This window comes from Zalophus californianus, chromosome 1 (genome assembly GCF_009762305.2).
Source record: "Zalophus californianus isolate mZalCal1 chromosome 1, mZalCal1.pri.v2, whole genome shotgun sequence".
In the NCBI taxonomy this organism is placed as follows: Eukaryota; Metazoa; Chordata; class Mammalia; order Carnivora; family Otariidae; genus Zalophus; species Zalophus californianus.
This window is the reverse complement of record NC_045595.1, coordinates 186139317-186164339: the sequence shown is the minus strand read 5'-3', so window position 1 is coordinate 186164339 and position 25023 is coordinate 186139317. Positions and strand designations below refer to the sequence as shown.

Sequence of the window (25023 nt, the reverse complement as noted above, 5' to 3'; positions counted from 1 at the left end):
CTTGAATCTGAAACCAATGACACTAACTAAGAGCTAGTTCTCGAATCAGCTTTGCCCCACTTGATAGATGAGATATAGTAACAATCTCTATTATATCTTATATTTAGTAATGATGTACCATTTGAATATTTGTTTTTAATTATTACTTGTGTTTGATTAATATTTAGTTGAACAAGAATTATAGTCATTCAGAATATATTTGTTATATGAATGAATAAATGACTTTGAGGATGTGATTAATACATTATATATTGGTAGCTATCAATGAGGGATTTCCTATATGATCTTCAACTGTGCTTCAGTTTGGTCTGAAATGTTTCTAATATGTTTCTACTAGTTAAATATTTTATGAGATTTTTCCCATGTGTCAGATATTGAATTCTTTCCAGTGAGATATTAGATTAAAAACAAATTCTCTGCTGCCACCACCATCTTTGGCTCTGACATTCTTGACTTTGGCCCTTTTATGAGTGAACTATCATCCTCTTAACTGAATACTTTGTTCATTACTTTTAAACAGTGTGCTAATTTTTTAGTCTAAAGTCTTAACTATTTAAAAAATTCTTTGGGGTGGAGAAAATATTGACTTTTTTTTTAATAGCTTTATTTTTTTAAGCTTTTTGCTTTTATTTTGTGTTTTCATTTTTATTTAGTCCACATAACTTTCTATTTTCTCTTAGAGAGTCCAAATACTTTATAATTCCCGCTTTGATTTTCATTTGACTCATGGGTTGTTTAGAAGTATATTATTTAATTTCCAAATATTTGGAGATTCTCCAGGTATTTTTCTTTTATTGATTTCTAATTTAATTCCATTGTGGTCAGAAAAATTATTTTGTAAGTCATGAATCATTTTGAATTTATTTAGACATACTTTATGAACTAGGATATAGTCTATCTCAATAAATGTTCCTTATATGCTTGACAAGAATATTTATTCTACCTTTGGGTAGAGTGTTCTACAAATATCAATTAGGTCAATTTGGTTGATAGTATTATTCAAATCTTATATATTATTAGTGATTTTCTGTCAAAATGTTCTATCAATTGTTAAGAGCAGGGTACTGAATTATCTGACTCCAATTATGGAATTGTATATAATATTTATTATGTTAGGTTTTATTATACAACAAAATGCCTTTTCTCGTGTCATCTACATGTTACCATCTACATGTATGGTATTTGGATAGTGCATTTTTATTACAATGTTTTACTATAGTTTGCCATGCTATAGTTTATCATTCAAGCAACTTTATAAAACCAAGGAAAAATGAGTTGAAGAAGATGGATTTTATTTTCCACTAAATATTATAGTTGATACATAGTTGAACCACTTCAGAGTTTTAGAATATTTAAGACACTACCTAATGCATATACTAAGAAGTATTCACTGTGTTAAGTGACTTCAAATTAACCATTAAGAAATTTATAAGAAAATAATAAGAATAAACTACTTAAATAGGTATTTAACTCATATAAATAAAAGTATTTATACTAAAGGAGTTGGGATACTTTAGAAAATATTTTATATCCCAAAGAGGTAAACCATTTTAAAGTGTTCTTACCATTTTATACAGTTATTTGTAAACTTTTTATGTTTTAAAAGTTCCAAACTTAACAGAAAATTTCAAATAGAGCATTAGTGCACATACAACCTTCACTTGGATTCACAAATTAACATTTTACCAGGCTTATTTTAGCATCCTCTATTCATGTATATTATTAATATATTACTATCGTTGTTGACTCATTTGATGGCAAACTGCAGACAACATATCCCCTTACTTTCAATAATTCAAAGGTTATCTCCTAAGAACAACTATAATCTGTTTCATAGCCACAGTGTAGTCAAATTCAGGATATTTAACATCCACGCCATACTACCTAATATACAGTCATATCTAAATTTTGCCTGTTGTCCTAATAACATATCTTATGGCATTTTTTTCCATCTAAGATCCACCTAAGGATCAGACTTTGATTTTAGTTGAATTGTCTCCTTCATCTTCTTTAAGTTGGAGGATTTTCCAGACTATCTGTGCAGTGTTCTTAAAACTAAAGGGGCAATACTTTTTACCTAATGATTGTGAATGTACATGCTGTACAGTATTCAAAAAAATAGCTTAGCTTAAATCCACTTTTTGAGATTTGGCATAAAAATGCCACATGCTTTCTAGAATAAAAGAGAGTCTAGCATTTAAGTAGTTAGAATGTGCTCTGAAAAAGAATAGTTTGAGTCTTTTAGAGGATTCAATTATAGACGTGCCTTGGTATCTTAAGAGCAGTCAATCCTTTTAGCTCCTGTCAAAATCACATTGTATAAATCACCACATAAACGAAGTTACTCTATAATCACTGGGGATAGTTTTTAAATCATCATGTTTTTAATTTTTTTTAACTTTAATGTATCCTTTGTTGATCTATATCCAGAAATTGCAACAGTGCTGGTATGGCATTGTTGTTCAGTATTAGAGCTCTGGAGGCAGACTGATTTTTAATTCTTACTCTACCCCTGATCAGCTGGGGATTGTTGGATAGGCTCTTTAAAATCATTAATTTCAGTTTCTTCACCTGTAAATATAGTGGATAAAAATAGTACCCCCTCCAGTATGAACTTTGTGCGCTGAATGGCACTTGGTATGTGTTCAATAACCATTAGCTATTATCAGTTTATGAAACCACCACACTAAGGTCATTTCTTAAATATTTGAACATTCTGCTTTACCGTGACTGGAAGCCACCATGAACACAATCTACATTTTCTTTAATGTAAAATGCTTTAAAGAAGAAAAATGACATCATTAATACATGTAAATTACAGAGCATGGGAAAGTAGTCACCCAAATAATTACTTTTGAAAATATAAAAAGGAAAAAAAAATCTCACAGCAAGAATTCCCTAAACGCAAAGAGGAATTAAATATTGAGAACTAAAAAGCAAATTAAAGCATTTCATGGGAAGTGTGCTAAGCACTGCAGGAATTCAATGGGACACAAACCTTGGACCCATCCATGGTAGAATTTAAAGTCTAGTTGATGAAATAAGGCACACAGGAAAATATAAGTGTTTGTTGAGTTAGTACTGCTAAGGAACCTAATTGAGTATTAGCACTACACAGCAGTGATTGTTATAAAATTTGAACAGAGGCGATGCCATCATGGATTTAATACTAAAGAAAAGGTTCTACAGAGGGACTGGGGAATTGGTTTGGACTTTGAAAATTGGTAAGATTCCAATAAGAGAGAAAAGGAAGAAATTAGGAAGGAATGGGTACTGGGCATCCCATTCAGGGAAATGAAGATACATAAACACACACACACACACACAAACACACACACAAAAGCACAAAGGAATAAATCAGTCCATTTTGAGCAAAGCGTTTGTCTGGGTAAAAGTAACTAGCAATGTTGGAGGATAGAACTGATCCAGAGTCTAAGGGATTGATACTTCATTCTGTAGATGATCGTACTGATCAAAAATTCTGAAGTAGGAAAATATCACACACAGTTCCTGAGTTGCACACAGCCAGAGTTTTTGGTTCAAGTTTTGCTAAAATAAGAAAAAGAAAATATTGGAATTGTAATAAGAGCTCAAATATTCCAAGGGAAATTTAGAGACAAAGGGGCAGGATTTGGGAAGCCCCAGCTACAGGAGAAGTAGGAATTATAGGAAAGTATTCATAAGTATTTTCTAGTTGGGACCCCCTTTTTACTTGGGGCCTCTCTAATTAAAAAACAAAACAAAACAAAACAAAACAAAACTCCCAACTATTTTTTCTACTTTTGTGACACTTCGGCAAGATTCTAAGTCCCTGAAGGGAATGTCTCTCATGGGTCGGATATAAACCACATGCCCACTCCTTAGCTATATCTAAGTGGTGAGTAGAAAGCTCTGATCCTTTCTACTACAGTAGTAGAAGGAAGGCAGCTGGATTTCTACAGTATCAAGACTACACACAGTGAGCAGAGATAATTTTCTAACAGAAATAGGGGTGGTGTTAGGAACAGAAGAGGAGTGATGTAAACCAGGTAGCCAAAAAAAAAAAAAAAAGGAAATGTCTACAACATAAAAAAACAACATTTTAGAGAACTAAGATCTCGTACCACTCTGCATGAGCCACTGGAACAGAGAAGGACCAGATAGAAACAATTACAGACTCGTACTATCCCAGATATGTGATAACATTCTGAACTCAGAGACACATGTGACCCCAGATGACAGAGCTTCTGACTTCCATACACAGATTTCTAACACTCTGCTGTGCACTTGAACAGAATTCCTCTGCATTTTTCAATGTCCCTAAAATTTAGTCTTTGATTCCTATAAGCTAAAACCACAAATATAAAAGGGGAAGCAAGATGGAAGATATGGAATGCACAGTTGTAGCAAAGCTGCAGTAAACTGGTCAGCATTCATGGAATTTGTTTGGGTGAGGGCCAGCAAATTGCTTTTTTGTTGTTGTTAGGAGAGAACATTAACAATTCTGACATCCCTGTCTTCTCTTTTTACTGTACATGTAATAAATCCAATTTCATCAGCCTTAAAAGTGCTAATAAAAGACAAATGGTAGCTTTATAAAAGGCACCACATAGGAACATATCACAGAAAGGGCCATTGGTGGTTTTTTTTCATGCACTTAATTCAGTATATATGAGAAAAAGGAGGATTAGACATTTCTAAATGTTCAAGATGAAAGGACATCTTTCATACATAAATCTAAAAATATTTTCCGAAGGCGAATTAAAAGTACAATTTAATACGAATTTGTGTCTGGCAGCTAGCTAGAAGTTGTCTATTTGCTGCAGCTGATGCCTATCAGACTCAGAGGCGCAGTGTGTACCAGCTGAAGTCTGTCAACAGGGAGACCAGCAGAAGGGCAACATGATAGTCAAAACAGGATGAAACCACAGTCTAAACAAGATGACGTGAGCATTTGTGCAATTAACAGCATCAGCAAAAGGGAAGTTGTGTTTGGAATATTCTGCCAGGAATCCCAAAAAGGCAAAATGCTTATTTTGCCACAATAATGTTATGTTATATCTGGCTAAATAGAAGCAATGGCATGATGGGAAACTCTGCATAGACAGTGGTAAAGGGTAGAGGAGAAGCTGATGACAAAGTCTAAGACTGAAAACCTTACCATAGCTGTTGCTATTGGAAGCAGAACCGCTTCAAACCTAGTATTCATGCCATCACTCATCTATAGGTAGAGATTGTCTGTTGGTTGCTAACTTCGTGTCAGGCATTGTACTGGCTTTTTAGTATTCATTATTTGATTTAATGTTTAAAACAATGTGTGCGGACCACATTATTCATCACATTTCACAGATGACGACAAAACCACAAAGGAAGAGTTTTAAACACCACTGTAGTGGAACGACCAAGAACTGGTAGACAAATCTCGGCTGAAATACCAGTTCTGCTGTGCAGAAACTCTAGGGATTTTATGTAAACCACTGTATTTTTCTGGACTTGATAATTCTTAAATAAAATATAAACTTTGGACATGTATTAGGGTTAAAAAAGATTATTTACTGCTTGATATGATGTAAGTTTTCAATAAACGGTGGAATAGATATTATTTTGGTTATTGGGAGTAGCACATTAAAGGTGCTTTATAAAGACGTCCTCGTTTATGTAATTTTCCCAGAAACTCAGATTGCTAAGAATACTGGAAACTGGGTGATGGGCATTGAGGGAAGGCAGGTAATGTAATGAGAACTAGGTATTACATACAACTGATGAATAACTGAACTCTACCTCTGAAACTAATGATACAGTATAGGTTCATAAATTGAATTTAAAAAAACAATAATAATAATTGAAGCTAGTAATTATAGTTGCTAACCATAGGCACAGTGCTAAGGATCTTCTATGTGTTGTCTCATTTCATTGTTCCAACTCTTTATGAGTGAGTTATTATCTGCATTTAACTGCTCAAGGACAGAAGCCATGGAGGTTTTGATCCCAAGTGATAATTTTACTTAGAGCTTCTCTTTCTTCAATCCAATGTTAATTCCACCTGCCTATTCTTTCCATACATTTAAAGATAACAAAAATAGATAACGTTGTTTACCATTAATCTAGCAAGCAGAAGGTGAGTCAATCTTTATGGCATTTTCATTTAACATATCTTATAATTAGTATTTTATAATTAGTTATATTTGTTTTTTAAATGCCCTCAATTATAGCCTTTGCTCACAATTTTGTCCTTAATGATGGTTTTAATAGTAATATTTTTAAAGAGATAGAGTATTAATACCAGGTTTTATTCAAAATCTGCTTCCAGAAGAAGCTTTGAGAGGTACCATAGGACTCAAAATAGAGTACTAGCCCATCTATAGTGCATTACATTGTTTCTCTAGTAAATATTTTATGAGTATTAATGAGAAATTTAAAGCATGACTTCCTCTTGACAGGAATACAGGGGCACTGACCTCTGTGGGTAGTGCCATTTTCCTTAGTTCAGTTTCCTTAGCTACTTCTTGAGGACACAGGCATAATTCCCACTACATTATATTTATATTCTTATTGAACTATTCAGATTTTTAAGATTTTTATATCAAAACCTTTGTGATGGTTTAAAGATTTGATGGAATACACTTCTTCATGTGTCTGAGACCTTGATGCTACTTTAGAGCAGAATAAACATAATCTGGGGGCTTATTAGAAATGTAGAATGTGCAAAAACTAATGATGTAATGTATGGTGATTAACATAACAATAAAAAATTAAAAAAAGAAATGCAGAATGTGTGGCCACACCCCAGATCTACTGAATTAATACCTGCATTTTTCCAAGATTCCCCAGGTGAATGGTCTGTACATTAATATCTTAAAAGCAATATTCTAGAAACCACAAGCAGTAAAAAGCTATGCTTTTATTGGATGTATGGTGAGAATAGGGCAAGATTTGGGATACCCTAATCTTGTAGCAAGAAGAGTTTGATTGCAGGAGAAAAAAGAAGAAAAATAAAAGACCTGATATCCTTTCAGGTGCAGAAAATATGGTAGAATTGTTGAATAGTATCATCTGTTAAATATAGAAGTTATAAATTTAATGGATTTAGGTTATTTTATTGACTTGGTGAAGTTAATTTCCTTAGAAGTATTCTGGTTCCTTGTTGCTAAGGGACTTTGGCATCTTTGTTTGTTTGTTTCCCCAACACTTACAGTATTTGTATAAATAGCATGTTTATTTAGGGTTAAAATGCCTCATGTAACATTGCAATTGAGTAAATATGAGTTGGTTTGGATGCAACTGTTATAAATGATAGTATAATCTTTGGGGAATATAATATGGTTTTCTAATCTTCCTGAACAGATTTCATATTACCAAGCAATTTTAATATAAATTCTTCCAGATCAGTGAAATTTTCACGTCAATAAATCAGGATATGTAGAAAGATCTGTGTATGTAGTAAACCACATATGCAAATTAAACTAGTTTATCAAGAGAAATGATTTTTCACATCAAGGCTGTGGGGTTCAGATCATGGAGCAGTAGTAAGTGAAAACCATGAATAGTTTTTTTTTTTAAGAAAAATGCTTAAATTATTAAATTTAACATTACATGTTTAAGTCTCTGCCTTTTCCTCAGCAGTTTTTCTCTGAGCCTTACTTATACCTGGATCTCATTAGTTCCATAAGTGTTTTTTCCCAAATAGGATTTGGGGGTTCCAATTTCATATACCTTCTAATATGCCTACAGGTATATACCTAAAGCTATCTGTGTCCCTGGAAAGCAGAAGTTGCCAACGATTTGTATAGGATTCTATTTTCCTTTCTCAACATTCAATCTAGAAGTTTGACTTTTCCACCAGCGTCTCCTTCTTTTGCCTAAGATGAAAGGAGAAAGAAAAACCTAAGTCTTTATCCACTAGCAATATAACGATGTATTTACTTCATTAGAAAGATCAACAGAGTAGAGGCTTTAGGCTAGTAAAAACAATGAATTAGGGATAGCAGACTGAAGGAGGAGGAGAGGGAGAGGAGGAAATGGAGGAGGCGAAGGAGGAGAAGAAGAGAAAGAAAAGACCAACTATTAAACCAGAAAGGCCCTCTAAAAGATTTTTTTTTTAAGATTTATCTATTTATTTTAGAGAGAGATAGAGAGCCTGAGCAGGAGGGGCAGAGGGAGAGTGAGAACGAGAATCTCAAGCAGACTGTGAACTGAGCGCGGAGCCCAACGTGGGGCCCCATCTCACGACCCCAAGATCACGACCCAAGCTAAAACCAAGACGCAGACACTTAACTGACTGCACCACCCAGGCACCCCTGAAAGATGTTTTAGACAATATCTAAATTGTTTGTTGTCTGGACCTTATATGAATATTCTGATTCTCAGACTGATGAACATATAGTAATCTTTATTTTTTTTTTAACTTAGAAAATCAAAGATTTCATAGCCTGGCAGAACCTGATAGCCTTGGCTTAAAACAAGAGTTAAAACCCCAATACCATAGTTAACAAAATGTAACTTTGGGGTTTTTTAGCAATTTAAAAATGCTTATCCTCATCTGTGTTCTAGAAATGATCTTAATATTTTTTTATTTATTTTTATTTTTATTTATTTTATTTTTTAAAAGATTTTATTTATTTATTTGACAGAGAGAGACACAGCGAGAGAGGGAACACAAGCAGGGGGAATGGGAGAGGGAGAAGCAGGCTTCCCGCCAAACAGGGAGCCCGGCGCGGGGCTCAATCCCAGGACCCTGGGATCACGACCTGAGCCGAAGGCAGACGCTTAATGGCTGAGCCACCCAGGTGCCCGGTTAAGACATTTTAAAAAACGAAATGGTATTTAAGCCCTTTTGATAATGTACGTTATCCAAAAATCTTAAAATGTTTAAACTGAAAATTCTATACAATGTGAATAAAATGTCTGCAATTTGACTATTACCTTTATAAAAATTATTTTTAAAAAATCAACAGCAGTATACAGGGTTTTAAAATTTATTATGTATTTTTACATAAAATCCCCTAATTATTTTTATTGAGTTTAACTAGACATTATTAACATCTCCATTTTTCAAGTGAGATTCAGAGATATAGAATGGCTTAACCCAAGATCTCAAGGTTAGTAAGTGTGGAACTTGGATTCAGTCCCAGGTCTCTGTTCCAAATCCTTTGTCCACACCATCATAACTGTTATTACCTCATTCAAGTAACTAAGTCTCTTGCTTCCTTTAAAACTTAAAGTACATTGTGTACCCAAATTTGACTTTTTAACTCCTTTCTCTATGGTGCTTCAGACTTTCTTCAAACGTATTTAAACATAGACAGCATTTCTTCACTTTTATGTTCCCTTAACTTTTTTTTTGCAAGTAATACAATGACCTTTATATGTTCCTCTTGAATTTTATCATAACTAATTCTGAAAACTTGTAGAATTTTTTAAGGTTATTTTATATTCTCATTCTTTTCTTCCTTTGTGCTGGAGATGTCACTTTCCATAACTTATCTGCTAAACTAATGATCATGTTCGTGATTCAATCATCAAAGTCACTGATTAAAATTCTTAATAGTGGGTCTGGAAATAACCATTGCGGAACATGACTTATGTCACCTGAACTTGGCAATGGGCAATCAAATACAGCGCATTGCCTATAATCCTATAGCTCTGTGCTGTAACCTAATGGTGGTTGAAACAAGGCAATATATCTCAATTTAGTGATGACTTTTGACATGTGGTATGGAACCAAAACTTTAAGAAATAAAATTGTATTGGATCTATTGCTTTTCCTTAATTGGTCACATTTGTCATTCTATGATAGATGCAATTGATCATAAAGAATATATAGACATAGATACAGATACAGATTTAGATACTAGATACACATATATACCATCCTGGGGATTAACAAAGTAGTTATCTTTTCACACCGGTAATTAACAGAATAGCTATTCTTTGCACATATACTAGTCCCTGAAAGAAATATTTTACATAGATTGCTTACATCTTGTTGCAATGAATATGATGTTCTGTCCAAATTTCACCATGCAGACATTCTTACCATTTGTACTAGCTGGATTATGTTCATAATGTACATATGGTAAACATCTTAACATATTTAGAAATCTAAAAACCTGAAAAGGGAATGGATTTCTTGTGTTTCCACATTTGTTTCTCCAAATGATAGTTTGAAGAGGCAATACAGTAATCCCCCCCTTATCCACAGGGGTTTGTTCCAAGATCCCAGTGGATGCTTGAAACTGCAGATAGTACCAAACCATGTATATGCCCTGAATACACACACACACACACACACACACACACATATATATGACATATGATATATGATATATAAATATATATGTCATATGCCTATGACATATAAATATATATATACTATACCTATGATAAAGCTTAATTTATAAATCAGGCACAGTAAGAAATTAAGAACAATAACTAATAATAACAGAACAATTATAACAATATACTGTAATAAAAGTACAAATGAGGTCTCTCAAAATACCTTCTTGTGCTATACTCACTTTTCTTTTGATGATATGAGATGATAAAATGCCTACATGATGAGAGGAAGTGAGGTGAATGACACAGGCATTGTGACCTAGCATTAGGCTGCTAGTGACCTATATGGGCCTCTCTCCCTCAAAGGGAGGATCATCTGCTTTTAGACCACAGTTGACCACGGCTAACTGAAACTCTGGAAATGAAAACCAAGAAAAAAGGGGGATTATTGTAATTCGATTTACTATTAATGCTGGCACCTTATTATTCTCAATACTCATTATGTTGTCTGGGCCAAAAGTGGTTTGGGAATATTTTTGCTCTTTATGTTTGTACCTATTTAGTGGCTCTTTTGAGGTCACATATGCTAAAATAGCCTGTGTGCTTAAGCTCAATGAACTATTCATGATTCCTTATTCTTTTTTTAAGTCATTATAATTAAAAACTTCAAAATTAGCTTTCTACACGTTCCTTTGTCAAGACACTAGCAGACAAAGACAGTCAATCTATAACATATTCTCAGTGATCATTGCAGTCCGCTTTTTGACCAATACTGGTCTGTTTCTATAATTTAGTGCTAATGCTGGTAGGTCTTGTGATTCACATCTTTCCTGGAACTTAATTAAATAATTGAACAACAATCAACTTATTCACTCTCTGTGGCTCCACAAGCTGGAAATGTCAATAATAATTCTCCTTTACAGGAGCAAATTCAGTGTTAATTTAGAGCTATTGGTCTGCTTTGTTAAATATGCCAAACGCACACTTGGCTGTGTCTACTTAGTTGATTCACTACTGTACAAGAGTTTGTTTTTTTTCTCATGTATCTTTTTTTATTAGAAGAAGATGAGACATAATACACACACTGTTCCTTGTTACATATTCAGAAGTAGAAAAATAACATTTAAATACATTGACAATAGTTTTCCAGAAGTAATTACATAAGGAATACTGGTCTCTAATCGGTGGCTCAGCTGGTTAAGCGACTGCCTTCGGCTCAGGTCATGATCCTGGAGTCCTGGGATCGAGTCCCACATCGCGCTCCCCGCTCAGCAGGGAGTCTGCTTCTCCCTCTGACCCTCTTCCCTCTTGTGCTCTCTATCTCTCATTCTCTCTCTCTCAAATAAATAAATAAAATCTTTAAAAAAATAATCTCACTTAAAATAAATGAACACCTTAAAGGACACTGAGATAGTATTTATCATAGTTTGAAGGCTACAGGGTAGTGTTGGTGCCAGAATGTGCCGGACCGGCTACCAGAACAGGTTGATCAGGCCAGGCTTGAGTCAGTTTACCTTGTCTCTAGATAGGGTTCTCATTTTGCTCATTCGGAAACTCCACGTTACCAGTACACAGAAAGTATCACGCTCCATGAAATGTACATGAGACTAAGGGTTGAATCAAAATGACTATTAATTTTAATGAAAGATAACTGGAAAGGAGACTACATACTTGTGTTTGGAGATTGTCATATAGTCTGTGTGTAAAAGTAATACTGAAAAAATGTTTTCTTATAAGAAATGTACTTCAATGAGCTTAGAGAAGGAAACCAGAAATTTAGATAATCTGAAAAGTCATCCTCAGCTAGGAGAGCAATAGACACTCTATAACCTTTGTCATTGCAAGTGGGTATTCTGTCTGGCAACTGAAACGCTCTCAACATGGTTCAAAGCTTGATATTATCTGGTTTTTTTTTTTCATGATATTCTTCTTTCGATAACTTATTGTTAAGAAAAATGAATATAATTTTCGTGTGTGGGTTCCAATGTACTCAGCCAGCTTATGAAAAGCTTGTACTAATATGTTGTAAATCGTAGTGTAAGACTGCAAAAGTTCCTTTCCTAGGAAGAATTGTAATATATTCAGAGATTATGTATTTTTAATTTTATTTTACTTTTCTTAGTATTAAATGTTCTTTCAGTCATGAAATTAAGATGAGAGGTGACAAGAGGTTTTTTTTTTTTTCTAGTGATTTCATTAACAAAATAAGAATTGGAAACATTGTGATGGTCCAGAATTAAAGAAAAAAAGATTTAGTTGCAATAAAAATATCAGTCTGGACACTCCCAGTCTCCATCATTACTTCCTCATGCTTTATCTTAGAACCAGTATTACATAAAGCAGCACCTCGTCTTTGGATTCATGTGGGTGTTTTTGTTGTGGTGGTTCCAGACAAAACACTTTGGTCACCTAATTATTATATATTGTGCAAGTGAAGTTGCTTCTAGGGATAAATCTGGTGTTGAATTAAATTAGTTATGAGTTCTGGGATGCCTCATAGTCTTTGCCATGTAGTGGCATACCCGTAAATGGTGCTGTTTCATGTTTAAACGACAGGATGGAGAAAAGGGCAACTTGATTTGTACCACTAATGATTCCCGTGGTGTGAATACTACTGCCATGATGAATTTCAACTGACCAACATGAAATCTCTTCCCCGAACGTGGTCATGAGAAGAGATGTGCACAATCAGCCGAACAAGCTGTGCTGGTACAAGCTTCAGAAACCACCACCCAGTGTATCTAACTATTTTAGTTTTATTAGTTTAATTAGAAGCATCTCAACAGTTTCCATTTGGTAACATCTGCCACATCTGGGAAGGGAGCAGATGACCTGCAGCAGATGATCCAGGCCATGGTGGATAACGTGTGCTGGCAGATGTCTCTGGACCGAAAGACCAGGGCACTGAAACAGCTGCAGGGCTGTCTGTGGAGAGCAGCATTCACAGCTGGGGGCCTGAAAACAGAGTTCTTTGATGTAGCTCCCGATGTCAGGAAATGGACCAAGGCTGGAATGAAGATGTATATCTCTTCTTCAGGGAGTGTAGAGGCCCAGAAGCCATTATTTGGCCATTCTACAAAGAGAGATATTCTTGAGCTTGGTGATGGTCCCTTTGATACCAAGTTTGGACACGAAGTGGAGAGAGTTACCAAAAGATTGCCAACAGCCATTGGTGCTCAACCAACAACATCTTGTTTCTGACAGACGTGACTCTAGAGACCAGTGCTTCTGAGGAAGCAGGTGTGCATGTCACTGTGGTGGTGAAACCTGGCAATGTGGGGCTGACAGATGATGAAAAGACTAACCACAGCCTCATCACATCCATCCGTTGGTGAATTGCACCTGCCTTCCTCAACCTAAAGTTGTGAGGAAGACTAATCTGTCCTCACTTGAGTTGTCCCTGTAGTTTAGTTTTATTCTAATGGTAAAAGTAACTTACTTTATCTTTTTAAAAATTTACTTATTTGCGAGAGAGAGAGTGCACAAGCAGCGGGGAGGGGTAGAGGGAAAAGCAGACTCCCCGCTGACCCGGTGCCCAATGTGGGACTCAATCCCAGGACCCTAGGATCATGACCTGAGCTGAAGGCAGATGCTTAACTGACTGAGCCACCCAGGAGCCCTAAAAGTAATTTACTTTAAAAAGACATATGTACACACCCACATGGGCATGCAAATGTATATATGTGTATGTTTACATTGCCTTCCACAGGCATCTACATGAAAAAAAAAATCTCAGTTTAGTGAAAAAAAAACGTATTTGAAGACGCTTTCTATGCAGAAATTGTTTGAAACCACAACTCTCACCCTTACTGAGGGCAAAATGTAGCTGACAGAATTACTGCAACGCAGATCAGACGAGTTAGGTTTCTCAAGCTGTGTGCCAGAATGGAAAGGTAAGTTTGAGAAGTTATTCAGAAGCCGTGTTATTTTAAAACTGGGAGTAGTTCACAGACTTATTCCTATAATAATTCATTTCTCCTTTCAATTATCAGAAGATTGCAATGGCTGAATTTCAAAACATTAGCCTCCCTCCATACAAAACACAAAGCTATTTGATTCTACTCCAAAAGAGAGCAAAACGGGGAAAGGAAACTCATTTGAGTCTGGATGAAGCAAACATCTATAACTGAAGAAACCTCCTAATCATCCTGGCATCCCCAGCAAACGGTGCCTTACCAGTGAAAAGGGGGCATTGATAGAACAACTAAAATAAGAACGTGGTTCTTAATGTTTATTTTTTTTAAAGATTTTATTTATTTATTTGGCAGAGAGATAGAGAGAGCAAGTAGGCAGAGAGGCAGGCAGAGGGAGGGAGAGGGAGAAGCAGGCTCCCCGCCGAGCTGGGAGCCCCATGCGTGGCTCGATCCCAAGACCCTGGGATTATGACCTGAGCCGCAGGCAGCCGCTTAACCGACTGAGCCACCCAGGTGCCCCAAGAATGTGGCTCTTAATGTTTAACACAATAGTCCTAATCCGCCAGTTGTTATTATAGATTCTATAGTCGCCTTACTAACTGGTTTTTGGAACAGTTTGAGAATATATATTTGTATTTACTATTGAAAAATAAAAGGTTTACTGAAATCGTTCCACAAAAACCTTCTAGAAGAGCCCCAATAATGTAGTATTTTCCTCCAAAATAGATGTAAATTCTATAACAGCATTATTTATCCTGCTCAATCCAAATGGGATATCATGTCAATTTCATGTTGTGATTAATAAAAAGATTTTCTTCTTCAAAAAAATAAAAATAAAATCAAGGAACTACAGTAGGCATCACATCCACTAATTTACTAGGAGCTCAGTGTGTATTGTAGGTGGTGATAGCAAGTGCCTTGGAATCTCTCCTTTGGAAAAATAAACTTAAGGGGAGAAGTAGTATTTTTTTCCCAACTCTGTGTGTTCTCCTAAACTCTGTTTTTCTTTCATGGCCATATCTGCATTGTATACTTTGGAAAACAACTAATTTTGCAGCTGATGTTAAACATAATGATGTGTAAGAGAAACCAAAGTCCTTAGGCTTCCCTCTTCAGCTTTCAAAACCAAAATTGATTCCAATATGAAAGAACTCCCATGTTAGAAATAAAAATAATGCATTAAATTATAAATACTAATTTGAAAATATCATAATGTATATATAAGTTTTGTTTCAAAAAACACATAAGAACTTATTTATGTTTTGTTGTAGTATGATATGGTAATATATAGTATATTTAATATAGTATTGTGATGAGGAAAAATGAGTTGATATATGACAATTATTTAGAAATAGGTAGTTGATAATCAATTAGTATTTACTGCTGAGAGTAGTAGGAGCAGTAAAGTATCAAAATATTGTGTTGCTCTTCTGTCTATTATGTTGACAAGATTAAGTTATGGCACTAATTTGGAAATCACTTGTTTTGTGCTAGACACTATGTTAGCTCCTGGGATACAAAGTATTTTTATCTTCAAAAGGTGTTAGTTCATTAAGATTCCATGATTTAAAGATGAAAAGAACTACATATAATTTTAGTAACTGAACAACTACTATAGTTAGAATCTTCACTAAAAACTAAGTAGAACATAAGAACACAAACTGGAGATGTCCCACCAATGTGTCTTTGGCCTTGTTTCATCATTGAGCTCTACTGACTTCCAAAAGCCTGGGAGTTTTGACTAATGAGAGCAGACAATACTCCAGCTCCCTCATTTGACACCTCCCCTCGCCAAGCTGGGATAACTCTGAAGTATGCATTTTAAACTATATCCAGAATTTTCCTCACGAAACTAAGCTTTAGTGCCCATAGTATCTGTCTTGATAATGCTTTTTATTGCTACCCTTCCTTATGTCACTCTCCTGCTGGTGTTCTTCGTACCTCCCAAGTAAACCACCTGTATTCTAATCCTTGCCTTAGGGTCTCTCTGCTTCCAGGCAACTCCAAAACAAAACACTAGACTAAGCTTACAGTCTCATGGGGCGATCATATACAGAGGTTAATTACCCATAAAATTTTAGGATATTATGGCAAATATTACTGCCTTAAGAACAAAAGTACCTGAGCTCCAGTCCTTGACTCTTCACAGTCTAGCTCTGAAATAAGGAAACTAGTCTTCCCTGGACTCAGTTGTCTCTTATTTGTCAAATAGGGGTTTGGATGGCTGAATGATCCAGACTATCCTCCTAAGCTAACTTTATGATTCTAAGATTATAAATCTCTAGAAGGTTTGCTTCCATAAATGGTCTGTCATGCTTTTGAAAATGAAAGTTTAGGTACAGATAAATATTTCTTATGAACCTGAGAAGTTTTGTGTATGCATTCATTCTCTCATTCATTTATTCCACAGAATTTATTAACTATCTGCTCTGCATTCTTCAAATGTATGTAGATGTACATTATTAATAGATGTACATTATTAATAGGCAGCTACTAGCCACATGTGACTAACTTTAAATTTAAATTAATTAGAAGTCAATAAAATTAAAAATTCAATCATCCGTCTCTCTAGTCACATTTCAAGTGCTCAATAGCCATTATGTGTCTAGTGCTGACTATATTGTATGGCACAATTATAGAATATTCCCATCATGGAGAAAATTCTATTGGGTAGAGCTGCTTGGAATGATAAAAAAATTAAATCAGACAACTAACCTTCAAGAAATAATACCTAAAAACTTCAGTAAAATGTGGATATGCAATTGTGCATAATTGATATCAAGTGAATATTTTCAATAACATACTTTAAAGTCATTTTTATGTAAGTTTTCAGGGATGGCTTCATGGTAGATAGAGAATCTGAAGGTTAGTCATAAGAGCAGACTATTACAGGCTTTAGAGGTATTTAAACAGAAATGGGTCAGGGAAGTTGTTTGAACACTATTTAGACTTAAATTAATAGAACAAAAAATAAACTGTAGAGTAAAATCATAAAATAGTCAAATAACACTGTTTTAGATATATCTTTATAACCACTAACGTTATAAGGATATATAGATGAGAGTTATAGAAACAACTGAAAGTTTCTTTGTCTCATATATTTTAATTTTCTTACTTGATGTAAGTGGAAACTATAAGAATAGAGCATTTTCAAAAAACTTGCCTTTGTATTAGGTTTCTTAAGCTTCATATAGGTTGTCATTCATAGCTCTCTTATTTGCGTCCACAATACTTAACAGTAACTAAGAAATACCTGTTGGACGATGTCATGGATAAGTATCACCCTTCCACTCTTATAATCTTTCTTTTGAAAAAAAAATAAAAATAAGGTGATTTAAAACATCTCTTTAATGTCCAATGCATTTTATTTGTGTTAACATGTGTGAATTTCCTTGGTTTGGATTTAAATTCTCTACAAGCTCTGTGACCTTGAGCAAGATAAGTAAATCCCTCTTCACCTCAGTTTCCTCATATCTAAAGGGGTTAATAACATTACCTCCAGGGGCACTTGGGTGACTCTAGATTTCAGCTTTGGTCATGATCCCAGGGTCTTGAGATTAAGCCCCCAGTCAAACTCCATGCTCAGTGTGGGGAGCTGCTTGAGATTCTCTCTCCCTCTCCCTCTGCCCCTCCTCCTGCTCACGCACTCTCTCTCAAAATAAATAAACAAATCTTTAAAAAAAAGAGTAATATTACCTCCGTCATGAGGTGGTTGTAAGGAAGTAAATGAACTAAATAATCTAAAAACACTTAGAATAGTGCTTGGCACATAAATTCTTTATAAGGGCTTGTTTGTGAATATTGTTGCCGTTCTTACTGTTGCTCTCAGATACTCATGAGGATATCATTAGGATATCTGGGATCCCCTACAAATAAGACCTGAGTTAAGATGTCTAGCTGTATAATCAGATATGCCAGTAAAACTATCGCCAATAATGAGTGAGCACATCCTTTTGCCCCCTTAAATGGGAACTTATTAGGAAGTGCTTCAGTTTACCTATCAGCTAACTTTGTTCCTTTTAAAAAACTGGAGGGAAAAGATATTTTGGTAACTGCTTTGATATCCAAAATAGATGTTATAGAATATTCTTTCCCATCATACATATGGGAAAACTATAAATATGGATTTCATAGCTTCATCTTTCTGCATTTATTAATTAAAGGGAAATTATATTTGTTACCAGGATATTAAGTAAAGTGCTGAATCTAAGACCTGCACCCTTTAAACCTAATCTTGACCTCTTAATAGCAGAGGCTCTCACTGCCTTGTCTAAAAAGAATCTCTGTATGTTCTAGATGTGTGGTAATTATGTTGATTTGCCTAAAGGAGTGTTGTTGAGATCATGATGTCATCTCAAGGGTAATGGATGCTTCAGGGTTGTGGAATATTTAATTAGTCAGAAGAGGTCAAAGGAAAGAGATGTTATGCTACTTTTCAAATGTTTTAAGACAGAGAAAATGAGAAGCTCAAATAAACCCGTAAAAATAACTGATGGAAACCTCCATATACACAGCCCCAATCCGAAAGAACAGTGATATTGTGTTAAGAATAACATATCTATGGTGCGGTTATCTTTCATTATATTGTGGTAATTATAAAATTTACATTAGCAAATATATCTATGTATTCTATCTATGTACTTAGCAGTTGATGTTGTATTCACTATTATTATTTTAAAAGTGTCGTGATTATTGTAAATATAATACTAAAAGAAAGTCCATATACATGTACATAAAGGCATTATCAGCTATTTCCCGGGAAATATATGTTACTTACAAATTTAGAGTTAACTGTTAAGGAACTGTGTGCATGCAAAGAGGTAGTATCTTAGTGACTACTTTTCTAGGCAAGACTGTTTATTTCTGGATTCATATATATATTGAGATTTGTGTCTTAAAATAACATCAGTCTTCATCACAACCTTGAAACTAGTATCAAGTAATCTTTTCAAAAACATACAACCTCCATATTATTACTCTTTAACTCTTGGACTATAGTAACAGTTTCTTAATATTTAGGTGTTGTTTTTTTTTTCCGTTCAGGCTTGTATTTTTTAAAAATCTGCAGCGATGATAGAAATGTTGCCAAGATACAAAATGACTAAAAGGGAGTTGGTCAGATGGCCACTTGGGACTCTACATGTATTGTTTTTCAGAAGTTACTTGGACTTAGATTATAATCACAAATTTCAATTTAACACATGTACTTATTCTTTAAATCTTGTTCAAACTGATTATTAGTCATTCTTTGTACAGGATTTGAGAATGAAAATGAATGATACATAATTTCTACCTTTATGTCATTATTCAATTAAGGAATTGTTATCTCAAGATTCATGGAGCATTAGGGATCCATGGATAGCCTTGGAGTGGATACAATAAATAAGTCCCCTGAATTTATTGCAAATTTATGGGTGTTTGCATGTGTGCAGTTTTGGGAGGAGAAGGCCTATAACATAATCCAATATTAAAGTATAGCACTGGCTGCAAAATTTTAAGATATAAAGTCTGGCTGATTGGATAAAAAAACTAAATAATGAAACGCTGCTGGGAGGATATGCCCTGTTTGTAAGGCACAACACTTTAATCTTTAAGATATGGTCGTTTATTCTATGTTTACCTTAATCCATACCCTTCCATATTGTGGCATACTTTTGAAAATGAATTATTTGCAATTAAAATTTTATTTCTTAAATTTATTTATCTAGTACATTTACATGATAAATATTTTTAAAATGCAAAAAGATTTAAGATGAAAATTGTGTGTATTCCTACCCCACTCACCTAGTAGAGACAATCATTGCTTTGAGTCTCTTGCATATCCTGGACTGATACATAGATGATAAACAGAAAAATAGATTCTCTCTCTCCATTAAAATTAGAGTATATTATACATAAAATTTTGTGGCTTGCTGTTTTAATTTAAAAATACACTTTAAGGGGTACCTGATGCAGTTAAGCGTCTGCCTTTGGCTCAGGTCATGATACCAGGGTCCTAGAATCGAGCCCCTCGTCGGGCTCCCTGCTCTGCTTGTCCTTCTCCCTCAGCTCCCCTGCCTGACTTGTCTGCTCTCTCTCTCTCTCTCTCTCTCAAATAGATAAATAAAATCTTTGAAAAAATACACTTTAAAGATCAGTCCACATCAGTACATATAGAACTACCTCATTCTTTTGATGTCTTCAAATAATCCATTGTGTGGGTGAACCATGATTTATTTAACCTGTCCCCTATTAATAGACATTTAGATTGCTTTCAGTCCTTTGCTCCTACAAACTATGATGCAATGAATACTTCTGAATGTAGAAAATTTTATATGTTCAATTCCTTAAAATGGATTTGCTGGCGTAAATGGTGTATGCATATTTAATTTTTATATGTTGGATGAATTATTCTCCATAACAAATGTTAGCAAATTTTTCTCCGTAGACAACATTAATTTACACTTCCACCAACAATGAATGAATGTGACAATGCAAACTTTTAAAGATTCAGCGCCATTTACTTTGGTTTTGTCAACCAAATCGATCTGTTGGGAATACATTCGATGACTTCTAGTTTAACTTGTGGCATAGTTGAGAACAGTAATGTTTCAGATCTCTGCAATTCTCTTCATTTTTTTATTATTATGTTATGTTTATCACCATACATCACATCATTAGTTTTTGATGTAGTGTTCCATGATTCATTGTTTGCGTATAACACCCAGTGCTCCACGCAGAACGTGCCCTCTTTAATACCCATCACCAGGCTAACCCATCCCCCCCCCCCCTCCCCTCTAGAACCCTCAGTTTGTTTTTCAGAGTCCATCCTCTCTCATGGTTCATCTCCCCCTCCAATTTCCCCCCCTTCATTCTTCCCCTCCTGCTATCTTCTTCTTCTTCTTCTTCTTAACATATAATGTATTATTTGTTTCAGAGGTACAGATCTGTGATTCAACAGTCTTGCACAATTCACAGCGCTCACCACAGCACATACCCTCCCCAATGTCTATCACCTAGCCCCCCATCCCTCCCATCCCCCACCACTCCAGCAACCCTCAGTTTGTTTCAGAGTATAGGGATAGAGGGTATATACCGCAATATCATAAAAGCCATCTATGAAAAACCCACAGCGAATATCATTCTCAATGGGGAAAAACTGAGGGCTTTCCCCCTAAGGTCAGGAACGCGGCAGGGATGTCCCCTATCACCACTGCTATTCAACATAGTATTAGAAGTCCTAGCCACAGCAATCAGACAACAAAAAGAAATAAAAGGCATCCAAATCGGCAAAGAAGAAGTCAAACTCTCCCTCTTTGCAGATGATATGATACTTTATGTGGAAAACCCAAAAGACTTCACCCCAAAACTGCTAGAACTCATACAGGAATTCAGTAAAGTGGCAAGATATAAAATCAATGCACAGAAATCAGTGGCATTCCTATACCCCAACAACAAGACAGAAGAAAGAGAAATTAAGGAGTTGATCCCATTTACAATTGTACCCAAAACCATAAGATACCTAGGAATAAATCTAATCAAAGAAGCAAAGAATCTGTACTCAGAAAACTATAAAATACTCATGAAGGAAATTGAGGAAGACACAAAGAAATGGAAAAATGTTCCATGCTCATGGATTGGAAGAACAAATATTGTGAGGATGTCGATGCTACCTAGAGCAATCTACACATTCAATGCAATCCCCATCAAAATACCATTCACTTTTTTCAAAGAAATGGAACAAATAATTCTGCAATTCTCTTCAAATGCCTCATCTGGTAGAAAAAAATGCCATGATTGCTGTGCCAAATACTTAGTTGAAATCTTGTAATTATTGGGTGTAATACAACCCAAAGTCTTCTTGGCCTACTAGTTCCACTACTATTTTATTCAATTAATTAACATAAAACAGCCCATTAGTATTAAATATGTATTTATTTAAGCCATAATCTAAAAGGAGAAAAATTTCTATCGCTATTTAAAAGATTGTAACAGAGATAATAGCCTGAAAGGAGCAGAAAAGATAAGCCAAAAAATATTTGAACCAAACAAGAATCAAATTGTATATGAGAAAATAATGAAATATTTGAAGTGTAGTTTTTATTGCTTCTGTGCATCCTTTCCTTGCCTATAAATGAAAATGCTGAGGTGCTCCAGGAATTATGTTTTTGTAGTATTCCAACCCTGGTAATAATCAGGAAGCACTAAAAAGGCTCATGAAAACCGTGTTCCACAAATTAACTGAAATTCACACATGGTTAAATAAGTAACCTAACATGTCTAAACAAACATTTTATATGGTTTCTCATTACTAGACCTTGAAAACAAATCCACTGAAGTAGTTTGTTATCATCCATTTAAATTATATCCTCTAATTTAATCAAAAACTTTTCTTTAGGGCAAAATAGTTCAGTGTGTGTGGATGTTGATGTAAATGTTGCTGAAGAAATGAGGCAGACGTTCTAAGTCTGACTTAGATTGTTAATGAGTATCTTTACACATGGCTTTACAAGACAAGGTGATAGATGTTTGGTTTCACTGTCCTCCATAAACCATAAGACAGGGTGCTGCTAGTGGATACTGAGTTCAAATCTCAAACCTTTGCAATCTGCAAGCATAAAACTAATGTTTTCACAATATAAAAGAAATAGGTCTTTTTTTTGATAAGATTGCATAATTCCAAGATCAGCATCCATCTGTGTATATATTTTTTTCTCTTAGCTTATGTTAATAGCTTTATTTGACAATTTAATGTTTTCCTTTTTCCTCCTAACAGCAGGTGAAAGAATTCATAAATCTGCCATGAACAGTTGCCAATGAATATTCATATCTAGGATGTCTGATTGCAGCAGTTTGACATTTTTATTTGATTTCCATCAAGAAAAAGAAATGCTTTGTTTCTTAATTCGTAATGCATTCTAATCAGTTTCTGCACATTATACCACTGGTTAAGTTATTGTAATTGTCTATATCAAACAACTAATATACAAAATAAGAATATTTGATATAACCCAGAAAAAAACGTGACCAACAATTATTCTCACAAACTCATTGATCATATTATACCTTTGAGTTTTATTGGGTAATTTGTATTTAAAAAATGTCCATACTGAGGACCTTCATTTCTTATCCTAAATGTATTTTCTATTGAATATGCTGGTATCCCCAGTTGGATGAGCTGATCAGGTCTCTGTTTATAGGAGTCTCATGAGTAGGTAACATAAGCTTAGTGGGGTATATTTCCAGTAGATCATGAATAAGAACATGAATAAGAAGACATAATAATTGATTCAACCAGACCCAATACAGGTTTGGTACAATTTTAGTGGGTATTTGTGGTTATCTGTTAAAAGTCTAGACACATAGCAACAAAATTAATTTTTTAATTAACAGCCTTTAGATTGTTCTGCTTTGGGGTTGATCCTTTTCCACAATTCTTCTAAAGTTAAAGATACATAAGACTCATCTGGAAAGATTGCTAAAATAAAGATTCCTGAGCCATAACCCTAGAGATTCTTATTCTCTAAGAATTGGGGGGGGGGGAATAATTTTTATTTCTAACGAGTTCTTAGCAATGATACCGATCTACCAGACTATGTTTAAATATCTTGTGGTGCTGGCTTTGTATTGGTCTTCTATAAAATATACACAAGTCTTTTAGATGAAAACACAGTACAGCAAATGATTAAGAAGGCTGTACTGGCAGACAGATTGCAGGAATTAAATGGGGGAGGAGTGTTCAGAAAAACACACACATTCAACAGTTCAACACAGCAAGTGTTTTCTTTAATCCTGGTTCTGCATAGTGTTGTTTACATAAGCTTTATATTATATGCAAGGATTTAAAAACTAAGAATTTATTTTTTAAATCCTCTTATGAAGTAGAATCTGCTTGCCCAGCTGCATTTTTTTATTGAAAAGCTGAATATAATGTAACAGTAAATTAATGAATCTCTATTCTTAATTATCTATGAATAAAATACAAGAGAAAAATATCTTACAGATTAGAAGAGAAAACCATGGGAATTAGAGGGCATTTCCCTAGCCTGTTACTGAATTCAAAGGATTTATTTTTACTTACGATTTATGAATTTTTTTTTTATTTTAATACATCTTCACTACCAAAAATAATTTTGTTGGCCCATTGGGTTTCCGCACTGACTGTGAACAAAAGTGTGTTTTTTGTTTTTTTCTTTCCCCCCCTGTGATGGTGGTGGTAGGGGTTGTTTGAAGCAGTAACTTTTCCCAAGACTTTGTGAGAAAGCTAAACTTCTTAACTTGGTTTCTCTACTTCAATGTCATCTCTTCCAACGGTTTTCAACTCTGTTGCCAGGCATTTTTCTAAAACACGAATATGACCATGCAACCCGTTATCTTAATTAAAATCTTTTGACAGCCCCATTGCTTTCAACATAAAATGAACATTTATTAGTCTTGTTCACAAGGTCCCTCATAATTTGACCCCAGCCTACCTCTTTAGTTTTAGAGCTAAACATTGTACTCCAGCCATTAAAAAAGCAATTTAGGATTCCTTAAAAATACCGTGTATCCTCAAGCTACTGATCCCCATGCCTAGAATATCTTCATCTCTTATCTTTCCCACTTAGTTCCTATTTGTCTTTTAGGACTCACCTCATTCTTCTACTTCTTTTGGAAATTTTCCTTTGTGGTCTGAGTTTCTCCTAAGTCCCTATTCTCAGGATTCTTATTTACCATTTACACACTTCCAGCCTAGCGTGGGCTGCACTGTTCATCCTCAGCACTGTAGGTCTTAACCTCGTAGAGAACAGGACCGTGGCACTTATAGCTCTGTTTATCACAGTGCCAACATATAACAGAAACTCAGTAACGACTTTTTTAAAACACTAATTTCCAG

At 34.8% G+C, this 25023-nt stretch overlaps 1 protein-coding gene and 1 pseudogene across 9 annotated transcripts in view; both read left to right on the top strand.

Annotated features, from left to right (window-relative positions):
• Positions 1-25023, top strand: part of ROBO2 (roundabout guidance receptor 2) — a 1647790-nt gene that overhangs the window by 867435 nt on the left and 755332 nt on the right. The window lies entirely within an intron of this gene.
• On the top strand, positions 13066-13614 carry LOC113917665 (annotated as a pseudogene).